General features: G+C 44.0%; 1 protein-coding gene across 2 annotated transcripts in view; it reads right to left on the reverse strand.

Moving 5' to 3' along the window:
• Positions 1 to 20,802, reverse strand: part of CSGALNACT1 (chondroitin sulfate N-acetylgalactosaminyltransferase 1) — a 299,337-nt gene that overhangs the window by 236,569 nt on the left and 41,966 nt on the right. The window contains exon 1 of one of the 2 annotated variants that reach the window (XM_054565923.1): positions 3,737 to 4,174. The exons of the other annotated variant lie outside the window; for it this stretch is intronic. The gene's annotated coding sequence lies outside the window, so the exon portion shown is untranslated. Of the gene's footprint in view, positions 1 to 3,736; positions 4,175 to 20,802 lie in introns of those variants that run through there. 2 annotated transcript variants of the gene reach the window in all.

The raw sequence follows: 20,802 nt of genomic DNA on the forward strand, positions 1-20,802 counted from the left end.
CTCCACAGCCCCCGCGGCTCTCGGCTCAGAAGCAGCGCCTCCTCCCCTGCCCACCCCTGGGATCCGGGGTCTCCCGGGTGCACTGCCTCCCACTGAGCCTAGGAAGCCAGTAAGGTTTACCCAGCAGGGTCCCTCCCTGACCCCAGCCCTGGGGGGCGGAACGTCCTGGGCAGGAGGAAAGGCCAGCTTCCCACCAGGAAGCCTCACTAGGCAAGCTCTTCTGGCACCTGCCTGAGGAGGGCTCAGAAGGGAAAAGGGGACTTGACTCTCCAGAACGTCAGGGATATCTTGTGATTGCTTTTCTCATTATAAAATAAATACACACTTTTGTACCTAATTCTGTAATTCAAAATTTTGCGGTTTCTTTTAATTAAAAAGAAAACCAAAATTGCATAGGCGTCAAGCCCCACAAAACCTGGACCCATCTCTGCTCGCACACTTTCCGCTGCTGCCCAGCACTTGCAAATTCTACCCACTTCACCATAAAGGAGGAGGTGCACGGTAAGTATCCATCTCATAACTATACATTCAGAACATGTCCATTTATTTAAAGGCACAACCTTTGAAATTTGACAGACCCCTCTTAGCCAAAATTCCCTTTTCTATGAAATGAGGATTATAATACCTTGAAAATTAGGAAGACTGGATGAGATTAGGTATTAAAAATGCTAAAAACTGTACCTAATACAAGACAGTAAAAATTTAACAGGAAGAAAATATATGTTTATATCTGTTTATATGTTTTTATGTTTACATGTTTAAAGTGGTTATTTCCGGGTGGCAAGATGACAAGTTTTTCTTTATTTTCTTTTGTCTATTGGTGTTTTCTGATTTTTCTTTACTTTTTTGTTTGTTCATATTTCCTAATCTATCAGCAATAAGGATATGTTATGTGAGAAAAAAAAAGGAAAAAAAGTTTTGGGGGAAGGTGATCCTCATTAGTATTAACTAGTTCTTAGCTGTAAAAAGAGCAGTTTCGAAGTAAACTACCCAGACTTGGGAGCTGGCCCATCCTGCTGTCCTGTGGGCGTGGCCGAGCTGCTGATGCGTTGGGACCGAAGGCATGGGCCTGGGTACAGATCCTGACTGGTCCTCGACCATCACAGTTGCAGAGCCCAGCACCGCCTCGAGTAGAGAAGAGAGACAGAGGGTGTTCAGCCTGCCAGCCCCTGATTTCCCAGGCAATGGGACCTAACTGAGCCACAGGTACCAGGGAACTCAGAACAAGACTGTTTGTGGCGATGACATCAGCTGGTAACTGTTCTTACTCAAATGTTCCCCATCCGCAGTTCTCAGTAGCTGAGATTTCTGAATCTGATAGGTGTGCTCTTTCAACGACAGGTATTTCACTACAAGGCTAACTTTGATGTATCAGAGTGATCGGTCAGGAGGCCTGGGTTCAAGTCCTATTTCTGCCAGTTAACAGCCCTACAACCAAATCACTCAACTTCACTGAAGCTATTTGATCACCTGTACTACTTGGATAGTAGTACCTACCTCTACTCAGACATCAAAAGGATCAGGTACATGCATGCTCTAGTGAACGGTCCCACAAAGGTAGAATCAACAGCGATGATACCCGTTAGCCATACACAACAAAGGCAAGAGGACCCTGGTTCACTTCCTCGGGTAAACTAACCTTGGCTGACGGAGGATGGGACCACCAGCGCTACGTTTCCTGCTCCACCCAGGGCAGGAGAAGACCCACAAGAATGCCACCGAAATGGAGGGCCAAAAAAACTGTGAAACGAATGGCAACACGGAGGCCTCCCAGGGCGGGGGTCTCTGCGTCCGTCAGGACACTTGATAACAGCGCTAAATCTAACACTTGCCCGTTGAAGGGGAAAAATCAGAAGACTAACAAACGCTCACTCTCACTTTATCCACAGGAGGGGCCCGCTGGGCGTCGAGGCAGCCCACGAGAGAGCTGCCGTCATGGCCACAGACAGATCCACTCACTTTCCTCTGTGAACTGCTCACTCCAGAGCCTAAGTTCCAGCCCTGACTGGTGTGGCTCAGTGGGTTGGGCGTTGTCCCACCCCACTGGGTGGCTGGTTCGATTCCCGATCAGGGATGGTTCGATTCCTGATCGGGGCACATGCCTGGGTTGCAGGTTTGGTCCCCAGTCGGGGCCTATACGATATTTCTCTCTCACATTGATGTTTCGCTCCCTCTCTTTCTCCCTCCGTTCCCCTCTCTCTAAAAAAATAAATGAAATCTAAAAAAAGAAAAAAAGAGTCAAAGTTCCAGGGGTAGAATGTCGCTGTGCTAGGAGGTGTGCCTGTGTGTAGGAAAGTGTGGGGTGAATGCCTGCCTGCCGCCAAGATCACACACAGAAGGGGCATCCCCAAAATGGAAACGGTAGCAAAAGCCCAAACAAACGTGCACTCTGGTCTGATGGCTCGGGTCACGTGGAAATATGGGCCACACAGAACTCAGGCTCCTCCGCAGACCGGGGCTGTTCACCGCCTCTCCCCCACCCCTAGTTAGTAAGACGACAAGCTGACCTGGGCAAGGACACTGGGGAAGGTGGCAAACCCAGACAGGGACAGCATCAATCCACTAACACCCTAGGTAAACAACAGGGAACAGAGTCATCATGGCGGCGGGACTAGAGATGGGACCCATGGTTGGTCACATCTCTCCCTTCTTTGACTCCACTCCCAATTTGGTCACATACGTCCGCTTCTCATGCTTGGCACCGAAATTTCTGTCAGGGGCAAAATCACGCAGAACACAGAAGCACACATACTAGGAAACGCAAACACCGAAGACAGGTTTTTCAAATGTCCTCTCTGCTATTTAAGGGCCTCTGTTGGTATTAAGAATGGCAGCAATGTGCAGAGTATGACCGTATTTCTGACTTTCACTCTGTGGGAACATAGCAGACATCACTGGGGCCTCAGACCACCCATGAGCTTTGTGCCACACATCTCAGTGTTGATCTCTATACATGATGATTTCAACCCACACTCTTCCTCTGCTGAGCAGAAAAACTTAGGAAATAAATGCACAGCTCATGTCTCATCCTTTGTCCCTATTAGAAGTTTTAGTTTAGAAAGAGTATAGTTGATCTGAAAAAGACGCCTTACTAAAAAACATTATACACATGCGCACCACAACCATAATCTAGATGTACAATGCTGTACAGATGTGCAAATTATTGAAAAATGAAATTAACTAAAGCTGAAATTCTTTTTATCTAGCAGTTAATTAGCACAAATTATAAACTGGATTATATTACCCTCTATGGTGTGTGCCTCAGACCATTACCACACTAATAGGAATGATTTCTGAAATATCTTCAACCAATTCTCGCGTGTCAGAGAAAATTTGGCTTTTAAAGACATGTGGTTCCACGGATGAAACCTCGCTCTCCCATTATTTACTCTAGTCAGTGGTTTTTACTCCTTAGAGAAAAAAGAAAACGACTACACACAGAGAGTACTGTTATTACTGTGTTCATTACAACTGTAGATCATGAAGCAAAAAAACCTCTGCAATTTTTCAATTGCTGACATTTCCAAGCCAATTTCTTATATAAGTAAAAAAATGGAAAAGCGACTGAAGCAGATGCTCTATGATCCTCAGAGAAAAAATCAAGTTTCTAATAAAATGGAAACACCCACGCTGGCCTACAGGAATACAAATAATCAATTCCTTACATGTGTATAGGCTCTGCAGAGTACACTTTTTACAGTTTAGAGGGCGCTTGTACACAAGTGACTGATCTCACCTCTCTCGCAACATCCCTCTGAAGCAGGTGTTTGCACTCCATTCTATAGATAACCAGTTGACACTCTGAGAGAAAAAAGATTCTCTGACAAATACTGATGTGGTCCCTGGAGCATTTCTGGGGGCTTCTTGGAGCCCCGAAGCTGTGGATCTTCCTATGGGTTGTTGTACTTTAGTGAATGATTTGGGAAAACAGGTAGTTTGTAGTTGAGGCCTTTGAGGTCAGGGTAACAGAACTCATCGTGAATCCCAGTGAAGGTCACCGGGGGTGACCGCCGCCTTCATCAGTGTGGGAGATTGATTTGTATTTAAAATCTTCATGGTTTCTTGTAAAACAAAATGACAGGCAAAGGGCCACGCCCTCGAGGGGAAGGAGCGAGGCTACCACAGGCGTTGAGCAATCCCCAGGCACAATGTGTTTCTCCAGGTGGAATTCCTTTGTTCTGCAGCAAATGTTTATTGTGTACAAAACTGGGCCATGAGTCCTGCCCTTAAGAAAATCTAGAAAAAAAATTAAGTCATATAAGTGAATGGGGAAAATACCACCTTACATTTTGTATCAGCTCCGTTCCTTCACCCTACGAATTCTCCCATCCCTGAAAATGAAAACGACCGCTGTCTGGCTGGGTATCACTCTCTTGTTACTGACCTTTCTCTCTTCATGCCTCCGCTAAGCATTTTGAAAGCACTGCCCATACCTATTGTCTCCACCTCTTCATCATCATTAAATTTTTCCTGGTGACCCTGCAGTCTGACTTCCATCCCTACGATTGCAAAGAAACTGCCCTCACCCTGGTCACCTGGGCCCACTGCTCTGCAGACCCCATGAACACTGTTCAGTTCAGCGCGTGCCTACTGAGTGAGCCAGGACAGATTCCAACAGGCCATGGAATTTACCGGGAGCGGTGCGGCCTCACCCTGTCCACAAGTGACCAAGTCTTTCCTTTAGAAGCCACAGCTAAAAGTTCTTCAAAGGCTCCTAACAGGGTGTGGCAGTTCTAAACCATGTCAAATTCTTTGGCACTTCCCTCATCAACAGGTAGAGTCTATAGTCCCTACCCCTTCAACTTTGGCCCACCACAGAGACCCCTAGAAGTAACGCCATGAGACTTCCAAGGCTGCCAGGAAGAGCACATCATAGCTTGCCACCTGGTCCTCTTGGGATGATCACTCTTAGAACCCAGCTACTGTGGTCTGAGAAAGCGCAGACACTTCATGGAGAGTCTGACATGAGAAGACCCAAGGCTTCTGGCCCTCAGCCCCAAGAGAACTTCCAGTCTACAGTTTAACTCACCAGCCACATGAGTGGCCATGTGGGAAGAGGGTTCTCTAGCCCCTCCTCCCCCTGCCCTCCCATTCCCCTGATCTTTCCACCCTTCTGGTGAACCACTCGGCAAGCCTTCCATGCCAAGCTCTGCCCAAATTTCCTATTTGTGAATGCAATAAATGACTGTTGCTGTTTTGAACCACTATGGGGAAGGTTTGCTATGCAGTAACGAACAACTGAACTACAAGACTACAGAAGATTCTGGCTTCTATGTAAAAATTCTATAAGAAATACGGTGAGAACTTTCTACTTTTTAAATCCATTATATAAAATACAAAACTGTATTTTAGAGTCAACTGGAAAACTACAAATTTACCAGAATCTGAAAACTATGTTTCAGAAAAAGGTCACAAGCAGTTATTTTCTAACAGATTGCTTAATATTTATTGGGCAATTAATATATGAATACTTTTGGAATCGATTTCTAAACTAACAGAAAATATAATTTTACATCTTTTCTTTCCACATGGCAGCATTAACTGCATTCATAGCCAAGTAAAGCTGTTTTTAAATCCTTATTATCCAGATTATCTACATTATTATAAATTCATCAATTTTTTTCTAATCAAATATGAGTCCCAGGACATTGATTTCTCTACTGTGGGTCTTACCTCACTCTTTCTGCAAAGAAAACATGATATGGGAGCTACTGAAAGTGTGATAAATAGAACTATTCAATAGCAAACAGCTCACATTTCTCCTCACTCAGAATCTGGCTACAGTTTACCAAGATGAAAAAATAGAAACCATATGTAAAACAGCTTTTTCCTTTATAAGCAAAGCCCACTTGTAATAACCTACATGAGATATTCAAATTTGCTTGATCATAATGGAGCTGTTTAAAAATACATGGCTGGAGTTCACATTTGCAGTGTGCAGATGAAAAAATAAAGATACTTTGAATTAATAATTAATATGTGATGGAAATCCAGAAGGGAAGGAGGTGGCGTGTTATGCATACTACCTCATGCTTTTTATCAAGCCCTGGGTCTTGCTGTGGGCTGCTTTGTTCAATGGGTGACTTGGGAAATTAGGAGAGTTTGTTGGTGAGGTATCTGAGAGCGGGGGAAAGGGGCTCCCGGCTCTGCGAAGGTCACTGGGGATGGCCGCACATCCATCAACATGGGAGACTGGTTTTATTAGCTGTATCCTTGGTTTACTGTGAAACAAAATGTGAGGCAAGAGGCCACACACTTGGGTAGAATGAGAGAGGTCTGAGCATGGTGGCAGACGCCCCACAGTGCAGGTGGTGGGTCCCAGCTGTCCCACCAAACCCCCGGGGAGTCCCAGCCCCAGGGTTAGCTGGTCATGCGGAGGGTCCCTCCCTGAATGCCCAGAGTGGGGCGTCACTGCCTCAGACGACACGCCTGCCTCAGCCAGCAGGGGCATTTGTGCGAAAAGGTAAACCACTAACCAGTCTCAACAGGACCAATTAAAAAAAAATTAAGCCATTAATTTACTTTCACCAGAGAATAAAATTTAAGAAAGAAATTCACTAGGGCTGTAAGACCAAACACAGATTCCATAGGTGGCCAGCGGCCTGGCCCACTGAGGACGGCAACCATCGGTCCTGCCAAACCAAGGCCCTAATGATGGCCCAGGCCTGGCCAATGTCTGTCAGGCCTCGGGGGACACCAGCAGCTGACCCGAACAATGGCCTCCCACCGCTGCTTCTCGGCCACGCGACTTTAACTAGTTCGGTGACCCTGTAAAGCCTCGGTTCCTCTGCTGTAGGATGGAGGCGACAATACCTGCCTTTGTGAAGAGCCAAGGCACTAATGCAGAGGTTCCCAAAGCGTGTCCCTGAGCCGGCAGCATCAGGACAACCTGGAAACTGGTGAGATGTGCAAGTTGCCAGGCCCTACTCCACACCAACTGAATCGGGAGCGGGGTGGGAGGCCACGAGGGGAAGAAGCTACCTGCATTTTAACAAGCCCTGTAGGTGACGCTGAGTCACCCTGGGAACCACTGCATAACTATTCTTAAAGCACAGTACGTGGCACATATTAATGGTTCCATAAATGATAATTATCATGGTTACAAATAGCTGAATTCAGCTTACCTCACCCCTTCTCCACAATGCAGATAACACAGTGTTCTACTTACAGCCTATTCAATGTCTGGGATGGTGACAATGGAGATGGTAATAATGATTACAGGGATGATGAAAAATGACAATCTTTGTAAACAGAGTGACTGGAAAGGGGACAGAGTCCAGAAGATGCCCTCATTCGTGGCTGAGAATTTATATGACTAACAGAGAAGTGCTGCTTCTGTAGCTATACAGAACATAAAGGCATGAAAGAACCCTTTCTATACAGAACTTGCCTTTATATTAGTATTCGCTGTCATGGAATTCTTCATCACTCAACCAGAGAGTTTTAGCCCCTTAAAGGGTGGGTTCTGGGAGTTTTGGTCAAGGGCCAGCTGCTGAGCCTTCCCATGGGGTAGGACTCTAACAAAGAGTGCCTGCATCCCGAAGAGCATGCAGCCTCCCCTAAATGTGCCTGAGCTCCCAGAGGGCCAGAGAACAGTCACCCGGCACACAAAGGGCTCTCAGGCACAAGCCTTGGAAGGTCAGAGGAGGCCAACGTTCCAGGGTCTCTACCGCTCTGCGAAAATCGCGCTCTGCTGCCCAGTCAGACCCATTAGGCTGTGGCCTCCGTAGGCACAAGTGAGCCTCCCTCCAACCCTGCCCCAGGCTTGTGCCTGTGGGCTGGTGGTTTGCCTGTTTGCAACTCGATCCCTTCCCTGCCCCTCCGCCCACAGCCCCTACCCCAACAAACTACCTTTCCAGATGCACTTGCCAACTGGCTCCAGCTAGGTTTAGGTGGAAGAGTGAAAGAGAGGAAGAGGAAAGAAGGCAGAGTGTTTGTTCCCCTTACTCTCTCTGCTTCGGATGGTATTTCCAGCAGCGGCTTTGCCTTCCACAGGGTTCCACTCCCACCAGACAGGCCTTCCCGGATGGTCCCAGCTGCTTCTGGGAGCTTCTATGTAGATCTGGCTCTCGGCCTCTGGTAGCAACACCCCACCCCTTTCTCTTTTTTTCCACCAGCCTCCAAGGTGTTAGTGGTTTCCTGCTATTGCTAATCGCTGGGTGACCTCATCATCCCCTATTTGGCTTTCAGATCTTCCAAAACTTTTGTAACTAAGTCCCTGCATCAAAGGTTTTCTACTTGACTGCTTGGGCCATGACTAACGCAGCCTCCTCTCACATCTTCAGTCTCGATCATGCCTTACCTCATGCTTGCCTGAGTCAGCTCCCTATCCAACACTTTCCCTGGGGCTGTCTTCCCCAGTGGGAAGCTCTCCCCTCACTTAGGTCTTCAGTTCTTACCTGTCTGTGATCGCCAGTTTTGATACCAGTCCATGAAACTGTGCCCTGATGCCAGCCCCAGCCCTGATCACCCAGGCTTGACACCCATCTAACTCCAGCTCCACTGGGGACTGGCCAGTCTTGACTGACATTTGCCACCTGCCTCTCCTTGAACTCAGTAGGTTAATATGCACATTGAGGTTCCCAGTAAGTTTTACACTGTAAACTTTTTCCAGGAACATCCATATACCATTTATGAGTAAGTCAATCATACAAAAGTAAATTTTGTGATTTGAAATAAATATCCAACTGGCTCCCGAACTCACCTTATATTTTCACAACCTTCCACTTCCTTTTGGCTGTAAAGATATCACAGATGAACCAACTAGAGTCAGAACACACTGTTCCAGAAAATGATGATGCTATTGGCAACTGCCCACATAAGTGCAGTAAATACAGTATTAACGACTATACTTGTTTGATGCTACTTGTTTTGCAGAGAGAGCTGGCCCCACTTCAAGTCTTGCATTCCAAAAGAAATCATTGAATTATCTTTAAAGGCCAAGCTTAGAAAGCTCATCTCTCTTCATCAATTTTTCAAAAAGTTAAAAAAACAAAACAGAGACAACTGCATGTAATGAAGGTTGTGGTGTTGATGATTTGGAATTGGAGCCAGGACTGGCAAACGCAGCAACTTCCCTGGGCAGACAGGCACTATATTTATACATGTTGCATTCTGAACTACAGATTTTGGAAAGAATGTCCATGAGAGCTTCTAGAATGGGAAAGGGGATGGATTTCCTTAAATGTTAAATAAACATTTCACGGAAGGGATCACTACCTTCTTACGTGCTTTTGAGCCCTGCTGTATTTACTCAGCCATTCCCAGTTCGCCCTTAAGCAAATTCAGGCAACTGTCTTTTAAAAAAGCACATCAATAAAATGAAGAAAGAAAAGAAAGAGGCACAAACTTACAGGATTTTTTCTAAATCGATTCACTGCACAAACCCACAAAGTCCCCAAGAATTTGTGCTGCGATGCCTGCACAGCAAATAGGGCCCCAGAGGCACCCGGCCAGCGAAGAGCCCAAGCCCCTCCCACCCGACAAGCCCAGAAGACCAGGCTCCACAAGATGCCGGTGGGCCAACAGAGGTCCCCCGTCTCACTTTGCAGCTGAGTGCCTACAGTCCAGCATTTCAGTATCACCTAATGCTGTGAACAATGATGGAAAGTCCCAAGGAAACCTATCAATAGAAACATTCATTCAGCACACTTGCGAAGAACATTGTTACTTGTTTCCCTAAAACTATTGACTTAATTTCAAATTTCTATGGAATTGGAAATAATTTAAATCATAATAATTTAATTTCAAAAATAAGAATTTGGACTACTATTATTTTTCCTACTCAAGCTCCTGGGCAATTTCATCCCTGAACATTTACAAAAGGGGAAAAACTTGCCCAGGAAATTTTAGCCTGGGGGTCTCACCTGCTTCTTTTCTTTGCTCTGCCACTGTCTAGGTGTATGACCATGAGTGCACTTCATAATCTCTCTCCTGGCCTCACTTTCTTCCTCGTAAACAAGTGGTTGGCCCATCTCAGACCCAAAATGTTCATATTAAAGTGACTGTACAACTACTTCGAAAAGATATGCACACCTATGTTCACTGTAGCGTTATTTACAATAGCCAAAATATGGAAACAAGGTAAATGTCTGCTAATGGAATAATGGATAAGGAAGATGTGATATACATACACATGCATACACACACAATGGAAAACGACTCAACAATAAAATAGCAAAATCCTTCCATTTGCAACAACATGGATGGATCCTGAGGATACTGTGCTAAGCGAAATAAGACAAAAAAGACAAATATCACAGTACAAATTCACTAATATGTGGAATATTGAAAAACAAAAACAAAAACAAAAAAAAACTCATAGAGGCAGACCACAGATCAGTGGTTACCAGAAGGGACAAAGGGTAGAGGGAGGGCAAAATAGGTAAAAGGAATCAACCAGTTGTGTGGTAACAGACAGAAACTAAACCTTTGGTGGTGAGCGTGCTGAAGGGTATACAGACATCAAGCTATAATATTGCCATTGTGAAACATATACTATTATAAACCAATGTTACCTCAATAAAAAACTAAAAATAAATTAAGTGGCTATACAATGGGCTCCAGTATAATAACCTAAGAAATGTAGATGTTAATTCAAGGTAAATATGAAGCATTTAAAATAAAAACACTGGCCCTTAGATTTCTAAAATATTTTGGAGGCTACATTTCAGCTTGGGCAGAGATTGTGAGTATAAGAGAAACAACAATGTAAAGGCAAAGGAACATGTGTGGTTTCGAATAGCTTCCAAAAGTTACTAAGGTTTCACATGATGTAATGCACATGCTTTTTTTTTTTTAATTTGGAGTCAAAAGCTTTTTCCTTCAGTACAGAAGATTTTGTAATACTTCTAAATGATCTTGCTCAACAGCATTTGAGGAAGAAAAAAAAAAACACTGCGCTACATGAGCTTTCATCCTGCCACAAAGCCATTAAAGATGATGAAAAATGATGGCATTGTTCAGTTTTATTTATAGCTCCTTCTTAATAAAATAAAAAATGAAACAGAAAAACACCCCGAATATAAATTTTTAAAGACTTTACAGATCCAAGACTAGTAGCAAAAAATATATATATGTACATATATATGTACAGTTAACCTGTAAGTAGTCTTTCTTTTTAATGTGTCTAAAGTATTGCTATGGATCCTACTGAGTTTTGCCTTTTCCAAAGGCATCATGAATAATTAGATATCCTGCAGCCCAGGGCAGTCATCAGGAATTGGGGGACCTGCAAATGTGAAAAAGATTCTGTCTCCAAGTTAAATACAATCTGTCCTAAACACTACTAACCAACGTCCAGTATAACCTAGTGAAGCAAAATATCATGTGCTATATTTTTAAGTCACCTACCCTCAAACCAACCAATTATGCATTACCCTAATTTAGGTCTAGGAACAGGAAAGAGAAAAAAATAATACTTTACTTTTTAAGTCACCTACCCTCAAACTAACCAATATATGCATTACCCTAATTTACACCTAGAACAGGAAAGAGAAAAAAAAAACAACCAACCACTTTTTTTAGCACTTGCTGCCCAGTGCTTCACAAACTCTATCCCATTTAATCAGACAAGTATGCCCAAAACATTTTACATTTTTAATATTGCTCCCCATCATAATGCATAACAATAACAGTTTTTAGGATGAGTATTTTTAATGTTTTATGAAATACTTTCGACATAAAATTAATATAACAACCAAAAATAAAGTAACACCATCATTTAAATAGCACTTTGAGCAGGGGTCAGCAAACTTTGCTAGTAAAAGGCCAAAAAGTAACTATTTTAGGATTTTCAGGCCAAGAGGAAAAAATGTGGATATTATGTAGGTACGTATATAACCAGAGAGCACACGAATTTCCTCAAAGTTTTTATTGCCAAAATTCAAAAGATAGTAACAACAACTGACTGTAACATAGATCTACTAATGAGGAAGAGCAGAATTCTTTGGGGAGGAACACCACCCCACTCAGTCAAGGGTTAGAGCCACTGTTCCCCATCATCAGATGGACTGTAAATATTCATCTGCAGAAACCACTCTTAGCCTGTGGGCTGTGCAAAAACAGGCAGCGGGCCAGCTTTGCCTACAGTTGGCTGACCCCTGCTTTACACCTTACAAACTGTTTTCACTAATCATTTATCCAACTAGTAATATTCATTACATGCCTTCCGTTATTCTTTCAAAAAAGATTTGTTGAGTATGAACCATGTGCCAGGTGCTTCGCTAGACCACGGGGATACAGAAATGGGCAAGTCGGGGCCCCTGCACCAGGGGTACGGTGTGACTGCCACGCAGGCCTGCCCCCGGGGCGTGTACTTGGGAGCGCGTACACTGAACGCAGTGAGAGAGATGGGGATGAGTCAGGTGAGGGCGGGCAGCACAGGGAGGAAGTGGCCGCCCTTGTCTGACACAGCTAGTGGTTAAGCGCCCACGGTTAGAATGAGAACTCCTGTCCTCAGACACCCGTGTGCCACTTGCTAGTTGTGTAACCCTAAGGAAGACATTTAACCACTTTGTGCCTCCGTTTCCCAACTGTAAGATGAGAATGATACTAACGGTGCCTCCCCTACAGGTACCAGCAGAGGGTTGTGAGAACTCAGCAAATCAATTCGCTTAGAGCATCCTGAACAGTGACTGGTACACAGGAAGTACATGCAAGTGTTAGCTGCTCTCATTATGACAGAGAGGGTTATGACTGAACTGAATCTTAAACAGTAAGTGGGAGTTTCCCAGGAAGACAGGTGGAAAGAGAGCCTTCCAGGCAGAAAGCAGTGTAGGTAAATGGATACAAACATGAAAAGCAACCCGGAGTGGTCTGCTGGAGCTTGAAAGTGAAGGGGGCGGAGAGGCAGGAGATGCAAATGATGAGAAGAGATTGTGGAGGCTTGTGTGTACTATTCATAGGAAGTGGCCCTCGGTACCACAAACAAGGGGGCACCCGCGTTTTCAGCAGTTGAGAACACTGACATCACAAGATCTAGCCACCAAGGGAAGGATGGTCACGAAGAGGCAAAGATAAGGACAAAATGACTAGGTAACAGGCTTCAAGGAGAGAGGACCACAGCACCAGAAAAAGGAAAATGGTGAAGATGCAGAAGAGGTGAGGAAAGGGAAGCCACGCAGAAGCCCTTTCAGAGTCATAGTGACCCTTAGCTGTGGGTCACAGGGGAGCGAGGAGGAGTCAGGGATGACACCCAGATCTCTGGCCTTCATCCGGCGGGGCTGATCCTCATGACAGGAATCCAGGCGGAGGGACAGCAATGAACGTGGAGGGGTCCAGACAGAACAGTGAGCCAGACTAGCACTGGGGGCATCTGGCCATGTCCCCGCAAGATAACAAGGCACAAAAGCGCCGGGGAGGGCAGAAGTAGAACAGGAGATTAACAGCCAGGGAAACCTGGAGACAGGGACCCCGCACAGCGGGGGGTGGGCATCACAGAGTGAGTGGCACATGCTCTCCAGAAATGGCTACGCCAGCAAGCGCCACACTGCTGGCCCAGCTTCTGCAAGGGCTGGCTGGGGCAGAGTGGAGCAGGAAGTAATGAGCTCACTCTGGTACACATTGACTTTAAGGAGCTCAGAAGGAGGTTGTAAGGGGTCTGGAGCTCAGAAAAGGAGGACTGGAAATACAAATTCAAGGGTCATCAGAAATTAAGTGGTGGGTGTCCCTCCCAGAGAGAGTAAGGAGGATTAGAGGAAGGGGCACACGTGGATGCTGCGAGAACTATCTAAAGAGGAAGGGAAATCAAAAGGGTATCGTGCCCCAGGAACCAAAGAGGAAGGTCAAGAACTCGTACAGCCACTATGGAAAACAGTATGGCAGTTCCTTAAGAAATTAGGAGGAGTTACCATATGACCCAACAATCCCTCTGCTGGGTATCTACCTGAAGAATTTGAACCATTTATTTGCAAAGATATATGCACCCCTATGTTCAACTGCAGCATTATTCACGGTGGCCAAAACATGAACACAACCAAAGTGTCCCTCGATAGATGACTGGATAAAGAAGATGTGGTACATACACACTATGGGATATTCCTCAGCCAGAAGAAAAGATAAAATACTGCCATTTGCAACAACATGGATGGACCTTGAGAATATGATGCTAAGCAAAATAAGCAGTCAGAAAAAGCTAAGAAGCATATGATTTCACTCACATATGGGACATAAAACTGAAACTCACAGACATACACGACTACATGGTGGTTATGAGAGGGAGGAGGTGAGGGTAGTAAGGGGTATTAGGGATGAAATATATGGTTATGGAAGATGATTGGACTTTGGATGGTGGGCACACAATGCAATATACAGATCATGTATCAGAATGTACACTTTAAACCTATATAACCTTGCACTGTAGAGTGAGCTTATAAGATATAATGCAATACAAATTTCAGATCAAGTAAATCTATATCTAGCATTAATTGTTGAATTAACAAATTGTTTCAAAAAATGGTAACATCTATTATTCACACTTTCTATAGGGTCAAGAAAAAGTGGTTTGCTAGCTGATTCTCTCTTAGTGTTTCTCATGAGATTGCAATCAAACTGTCAGCTGAGGATGTCCGCGTCTAAGGTGCTTCACTGAAATGGCTGGCAAGGCGGTGCTGGCTGCTACCAGGAGGCCTGAGCTCCTTGCCACATAGGTCTCTCTGCTTGCGTGTCCTCCTGACATAGTGGCTGGATTCCCCCAGAGCAAGTGATCTAAGGGAGCATACTGCAGGCATCAATGTTTTTCATAACTCAGTCTTGTAAGTTCATCATTTTCACCAGATTCTATTGTATTGCACATACATGTAGGAGGGCACTATACAAGGGTATGCATTTTGGAGTGTGGTGATAAGCAGATCTATCTATATAACTACACACATGTGCATATACCCCATATGTATTAAATACATCTGTTAATATTTTCAAAGAAATTATTATTAAAAGTGTGATTAAAAATCTGTTTAATCCTATTAACCAATGCCACCCCAATAAATTTAATAAAATTTTAAAAATCATTTAAAAAAAAACAAAACATAAATGGAGTGATAAATACACTGAAATGCTGCAAAAAAAGTCAAGGAAGATGGAGGCCCAGAGCATCTCGAATGTCCTAATTAGAAAGTCATGGCGAGAGGGTCAGAGAAGTTTTCAGGGAAGCTTGAGCTTTAAGGAGTAAAGAGTGAACGGAAAATCATAAGGAGGCAGCAAAATGTAGGCTGTTAGAATCCCACTTCTGCGAATGCCCGAAGGACATGAAAATACCATCTCGAAAAGATACCTGCACCTCCGTGTTCACCGCAGCATAATTCGCAATAGCCAAGATACAAAAAGAACATAAGTATCCAATGGATGAATGGATACAAAACAAACGTGATATGGACATTAAGGGCATAGTATGGCAGTCCCTCAAAAATTAAAAACAGAATTACCATATGATCCAACAATTCTAGTTTTGGATGTGTATCTCCCAAAATTGAAAGCAGGCTTTCAAAGAAATACTATTTGTACATCAATTCATAGCAGCATTATTTGTAATAGTTGACAGGAAGAAGCAACCCAAGCATTCATTGACAATGAATAGGTAAATTAAATGTGGTCTATCCATACTATGAAATATTATTCCGCCCAAAAAGAAAGGAAATTCTGATGCATGCTCTAACATGGGTGAATCTGGAAATTAGTACGCTAAGTGAAATAAGCCAGTCACGAATGCACAAATACTGTATAATTCCATTTATATGAGGTATCTAAAGTAGAAATTCATAGAGCCAACAAGGAGTGGTGGTTGCCAGGGGTTGGGGCAGGGGAATGAGGAGTTACTGCTCCGTAGGTACAGCGCTTCAGTTTTGCAAGATGAAAGGCTCTGGAGATAGATCACGGTAATAATTACACAATATGAATGTACTTAATGTCATTGAACCGTACACAAAAATGGTTAAAGATGATAAATCTTATGCTATGTGTATTTTACCACAATTAAAACAAAAACTTAGGTAGGCATTATTTCTCACTTTAAAGTGAGAAATAAGGCACAAAGAGGACAAGGCTTTTTTCTTTCTTTTTTTTTTTTTTTTTTTTAGTTCATCGGGGTGACATTGGTTAATAAAATTAGATAGGTTTTAGGCGTACAATCCTGTAATACTTCATCTCTATATTGTATTGTGTGTTCCTCACCCCAAGTCAGCTCTCCGTCCGCCAGCCATCTGTCCCCGCTTTTCCCGCCGCTGCCTCCCCTCACTCCCTTCCCCTCTGGCAATCGCCCTCCTGTTGTCTGTGTCTATGGGTTGTGTTTTTGTTTTTTTATTTGGGGGTGGGGGTTTGGAGGGTGTTTTTGTTTGTTTGGTTTGGGCTTATTTTCTTTGCTTAATCCCTTCACCCTTTTCACCCTAAATTGCATAAATCGTTTATTACAGATCTATCTGGGCCTAGAACCTAACCCTCCAACTCCCAGGTGTGTGACCTCACTAGCGCTCATGGGTTTGCTTTCAACTTTGACTCTATCTTGAAGTTAAACAAGCCTTTATAACATGTTGCCATGGTTCTTCGTTGTGTACCAACCTCGCCTGACCATCTTTCTTAACTGCAGAATCAGACTAATGTCCTTCCTTCTCTACATTTCATGATGATACTGGTAGTGCTTTTCACATTTCTGTCAACCTATCTACGGATGGAGATGTGACAGGCAGGGTATGGACCACACAACAAAGCTTTTCTCACCATTAATCAGGGAGCACCTACTACGTGACCCACAGGGTGTATCTTTGGTTAGAAACTAAGAACCCCTCCTACACCTATGCTGACAATAACTAAGCTTAAACCATCGTATGTTCCTATCTTTTCCCGCAACTGTCTTTTCTTTCTTGAACAAACTCCTTAAAGGCAAAAATCTATCAAAGACTAAAAAATTCAAATGACTGGAAAAGGCAATCAACTGCTACCTTAGAAACAGGCACAAATTCCTTGAAGCCGGTAAGGTGGTGGCGTTCCTGAGGCGAGGCCCCGCTGTGGCAGAGACTGCTAGCTGCCCACACGATATCCTCTGTCCCTTTTTTCTTAGTAACAGATCTTCTGTATTTTTTTTATTGAATGTATTAGGGTGACATTGGTTAATAAGATCATACAGGTTTCAAGTGTACAACTCCATAAAACATCATCTGCGCACTGCGTCATGTGCTCTCCGCCCAAAATCAGGCCTCCCTCCCTCCCCGCTTATCCCCGCTTCGCCCACCTCCACCTCCCCCACCGCCTTTCCCTCTGCCTAGCGCTACACTGCTGTCCATGCCCGTGTGTCATGGGCATATATTTTTGCCTAATCCCTTCACCTTTCTTGACCCATTCCCCCCACCCCTGCCCCTGTGACAGCTGTCAGTCTGTTCTATTTCTATGCTTCTGTTTCTATTTTGTTCTTTAAATTATTTTGTTGATTAAATTCCACATAGAAGTGAGAAGATATGGTATTTGCCTTTCTCTGCCTGGCTTATTTCACATACCATAATAATTTCCAGGTCCATTCACAAGAGGAAACTCAAAACAGATAAAAGACTTAAATGTAAATCGCGAAACCATAAAAATCCTAGAAGAAAACATAGACAGTAAAATCTCAGACATCTCTCACTGCAATATTTTTGCCAATATAGCTCCCCGAGCAAGGGAAGCAAATGATAAAATAAACAAATGGGACTACATCAAACTAAAAAGCTTTTTCACAACAAAAGAAACCATCAACAAAATGAAAAGGCAACCCACTGCATGGGAGAACATATACACCAGCAATACATCTGATAAGGGGTTAATTTCCAAAATGTAGAAAGAACTTACACAACTCAAGGCCAGAAAGAAAAACAACCCAATTAAAAAATCATCTATATTTTTAAGGGGAGCAAAATTCCCAGAGGAAATTATCTTTCCCAACATATCTTGAAGGTAGAGATGGTCAATAGATACTAGAAGTCCTTAGGTGGGGTTTCTAGGGAGAAATTTTAAAGGGAGCTTATCCATCAATTTGCAGGTACCCTTTTTTAAATATATTTTATTGATTATGCTATTACAGTTGTTCCAATTTTTCCCCCTTTGCCTTCCTCCCTCCCATCCTTCATTCTTCTTCCTTCAGTGATCCAGACGTGAGAGCTGGAGCTCCAGCAGCCATCTTGAGCCCGTGAAGGAAGAAGGAAATCAAGCAAGAGAATCTCAGTTACACTCCCATTCTTAAGGCACCAAAACTATGACAGCAACTGTCTAATTCTGGTCCCCTTGTTATGTTAAGAAAGTAAACCTCAGGAGTTTAAGACCATGTGGTGGGGTAGGGTTGGGCAACATATGTCACTGTCAAACAACTGCAATTCCTAAGAGAGTATACTCAGGATACTGAAAAGATTCTTATCTCTGTAAAGTAAGACACTTAATTTGCTACAAATATTAATAAACATTACTGGATGATGATGATGATGACAACGTTAACCCTTATGAAGCACATCCTAGGTGGCAGGCACTGAGGCACCGAGCCGTTCAGTAATTTACCCAAGGTCTCACGGCGGCTAAGCGGTGAGGCTGGGCTTTGAATCCAGGCAGTCTGGCTCCACAGTCCATGCTTTTAACTACATGACAATTATACCAAACACAACAAACTAACACAGACTGCACAAGCTAGTCTCCACAGATACACTCGTCTTAAAATAAGCTTTATTGATTCATTAAAGAAAATTCTCATTATATGTCATCTCTAAATTGCTCTTCTGTTTGAGAAATTATGCCTTGAAGGTCTGGCAAACATTTGATTGGTTTCATAACTGCCTTGCATGTTACATTAAATACTGCTTGGACCATTACTATAGTCTCTTGATAGAAGTTCTTGCTTCCCACCATCTACCAATGCAAGATTAATTTCCTAAAAATGGAGCTTTGACCACAAATTAGCCCTTCACAGAAGTCCCCAGTGGATTCCTGTTGCCTGAATAAAAGTCCGAACTCCTTAGCCTGCATCTGCTCCAACCTTCCCCACCTTCGCCAACCTACCCCACCTTCCAACCACTCCCCTTGGCCCTCCACCCCCTCCAGCCAAACTAAGCCACTGAGGTGCCCTGTATTCACCTGGGATTCTCCACCTCAGACCTTGACACGCACTGCCCAGCCCATCAGGATGCACATCCTCTCCCCGCTCTTCCCCAGCTCCGTGCGTCCACACCAGACCTCCTATTCAGGACCCAAGTCAAACGCCTCAGGTGCCACATCAATGGCTCCTTTTGGTCTGGGCTGCGCTGCATGGATCTGGTGTAGGACAGAAAACACTGGCTTTCAGCGTCTCCCCTACAGAGAGTGAGGGTTACCACGCCGAGCAGTATCCCCCACTTAGATCAGAGCCAAGGACTGGATCCCTCTTCTCCACTGCTCACCTTCCTCGGCTTCCCTCCCAGTGTGCTTTCTCCTCCCTCCACATTTTATCTGATCAAAATCAACACCATGGACGGTCTTCAAGCTAAAGACACGTCACTGAAGGGAAACCTGGGACCCCAAGGACATGTGAGAAAGTAGAAGGAGGGAGGCCACAGCAAAGCTCACCCCAGTGCTGAGGGGTCCCACCCATGCAAGACCTTTCCAATCTATTGACCAAAATCATGCCGGTCAGGAAAATCCAGAAGGTAGCCTGCTCAAGGTTGTTTCATCCTAAGAAGGGGTTACTTCTCCTAACACCTTCAGGTAATTTGGAAGACTAACTACTATGGATTCATAACCTCATGCACAGGGAAACAAAGTTTAACCCAATACAAAGAATCCCCTTGTGGCTTTGGAAGTCTCACTGATTGATACAAAGTTGTCAGACTCATTTATTTAACACAACTTTAATCTAAAGTTAGGCACAACGTCCAAACCTGGAGCTTTTAGGCATGACTAATTTCAGTTCTCCTCAAGGTAAACTATAGTTGATGGTGTTCTCTAGAAAACTGCCCATTCACAGGCTGAGACTTGCTTTTCTCCCCTCATCTCACACGGCACTCTCAGCAGCCTCAGACACCGGGTGTGGGTATTCGGCTGTTCCCTCTTCCTAGCTATCAGCTCCTGATTATTTTGATTTGCTTTGTTGTTGTTGTTTTTAAATCCTCACCCAAGGATATGTCTTTTATTGACTTTAGAGTGAGATAAAAGGGGGGATATGGGGAGATGGGAGAGAAACATCAATTCTTTGGTCCACTTATTTACGTATTCATTGGTTGGTTCTTCTTCATTGATTGTGCCGTGACTGGGGATCGAACCTGTAACCTTTTGGTGCATGGGATGATGCTCCAACTAACTGAGCCACCAGCCAGGGTTGTTTTTCTTCTTTTAATGTGATTGTTCTGATCTGCTTTCCTAGCCCCCAGTAAGGCTAACACATGACACCACACGTGGGAGAACTATTTAAAGTTTTGAATGAATGAAGCAAGCACAAGAATGCTCCAAATTTAACGGTTAATTGGGCAATTCAATTGGTCATTCTCCCTCTCCCCTCTCTTGTCTCCGTCCTTGCATTCCCCTCACCTCCTCCAACCCCTAGAAAAACAAGGCAATAAATGAATGTGCTGCCAAAGAGGGGAAAAGAAAAGTAACTGGTGTTTGAATCACACACCCTTCTGGACCCCTGTTATTGGGAGTTATGTGGATTTTTCAAAAGCACCAATAAGAGTGTTTTTTTTTTTAATTTAAAAATAGATTTCTAATCTCTGTCCCTCCCCCCCCCCAATCCTACAGGGCCCTTACACTGTACAGTGTGGAAGAGATGTGTTTATACCCCTCTTTTTTGGTCTGCCAGTGAACCCACTCACCTCCCCCCAATTT

Source organism: Pteronotus mesoamericanus, unplaced genomic scaffold, assembly GCF_021234165.1.
Source record: "Pteronotus mesoamericanus isolate MK-2021 breed Mesoamerican mustached bat unplaced genomic scaffold, CSHL_Meso_final contig_169, whole genome shotgun sequence".
NCBI classification, from domain to species: Eukaryota; Metazoa; Chordata; class Mammalia; order Chiroptera; family Mormoopidae; genus Pteronotus; species Pteronotus mesoamericanus.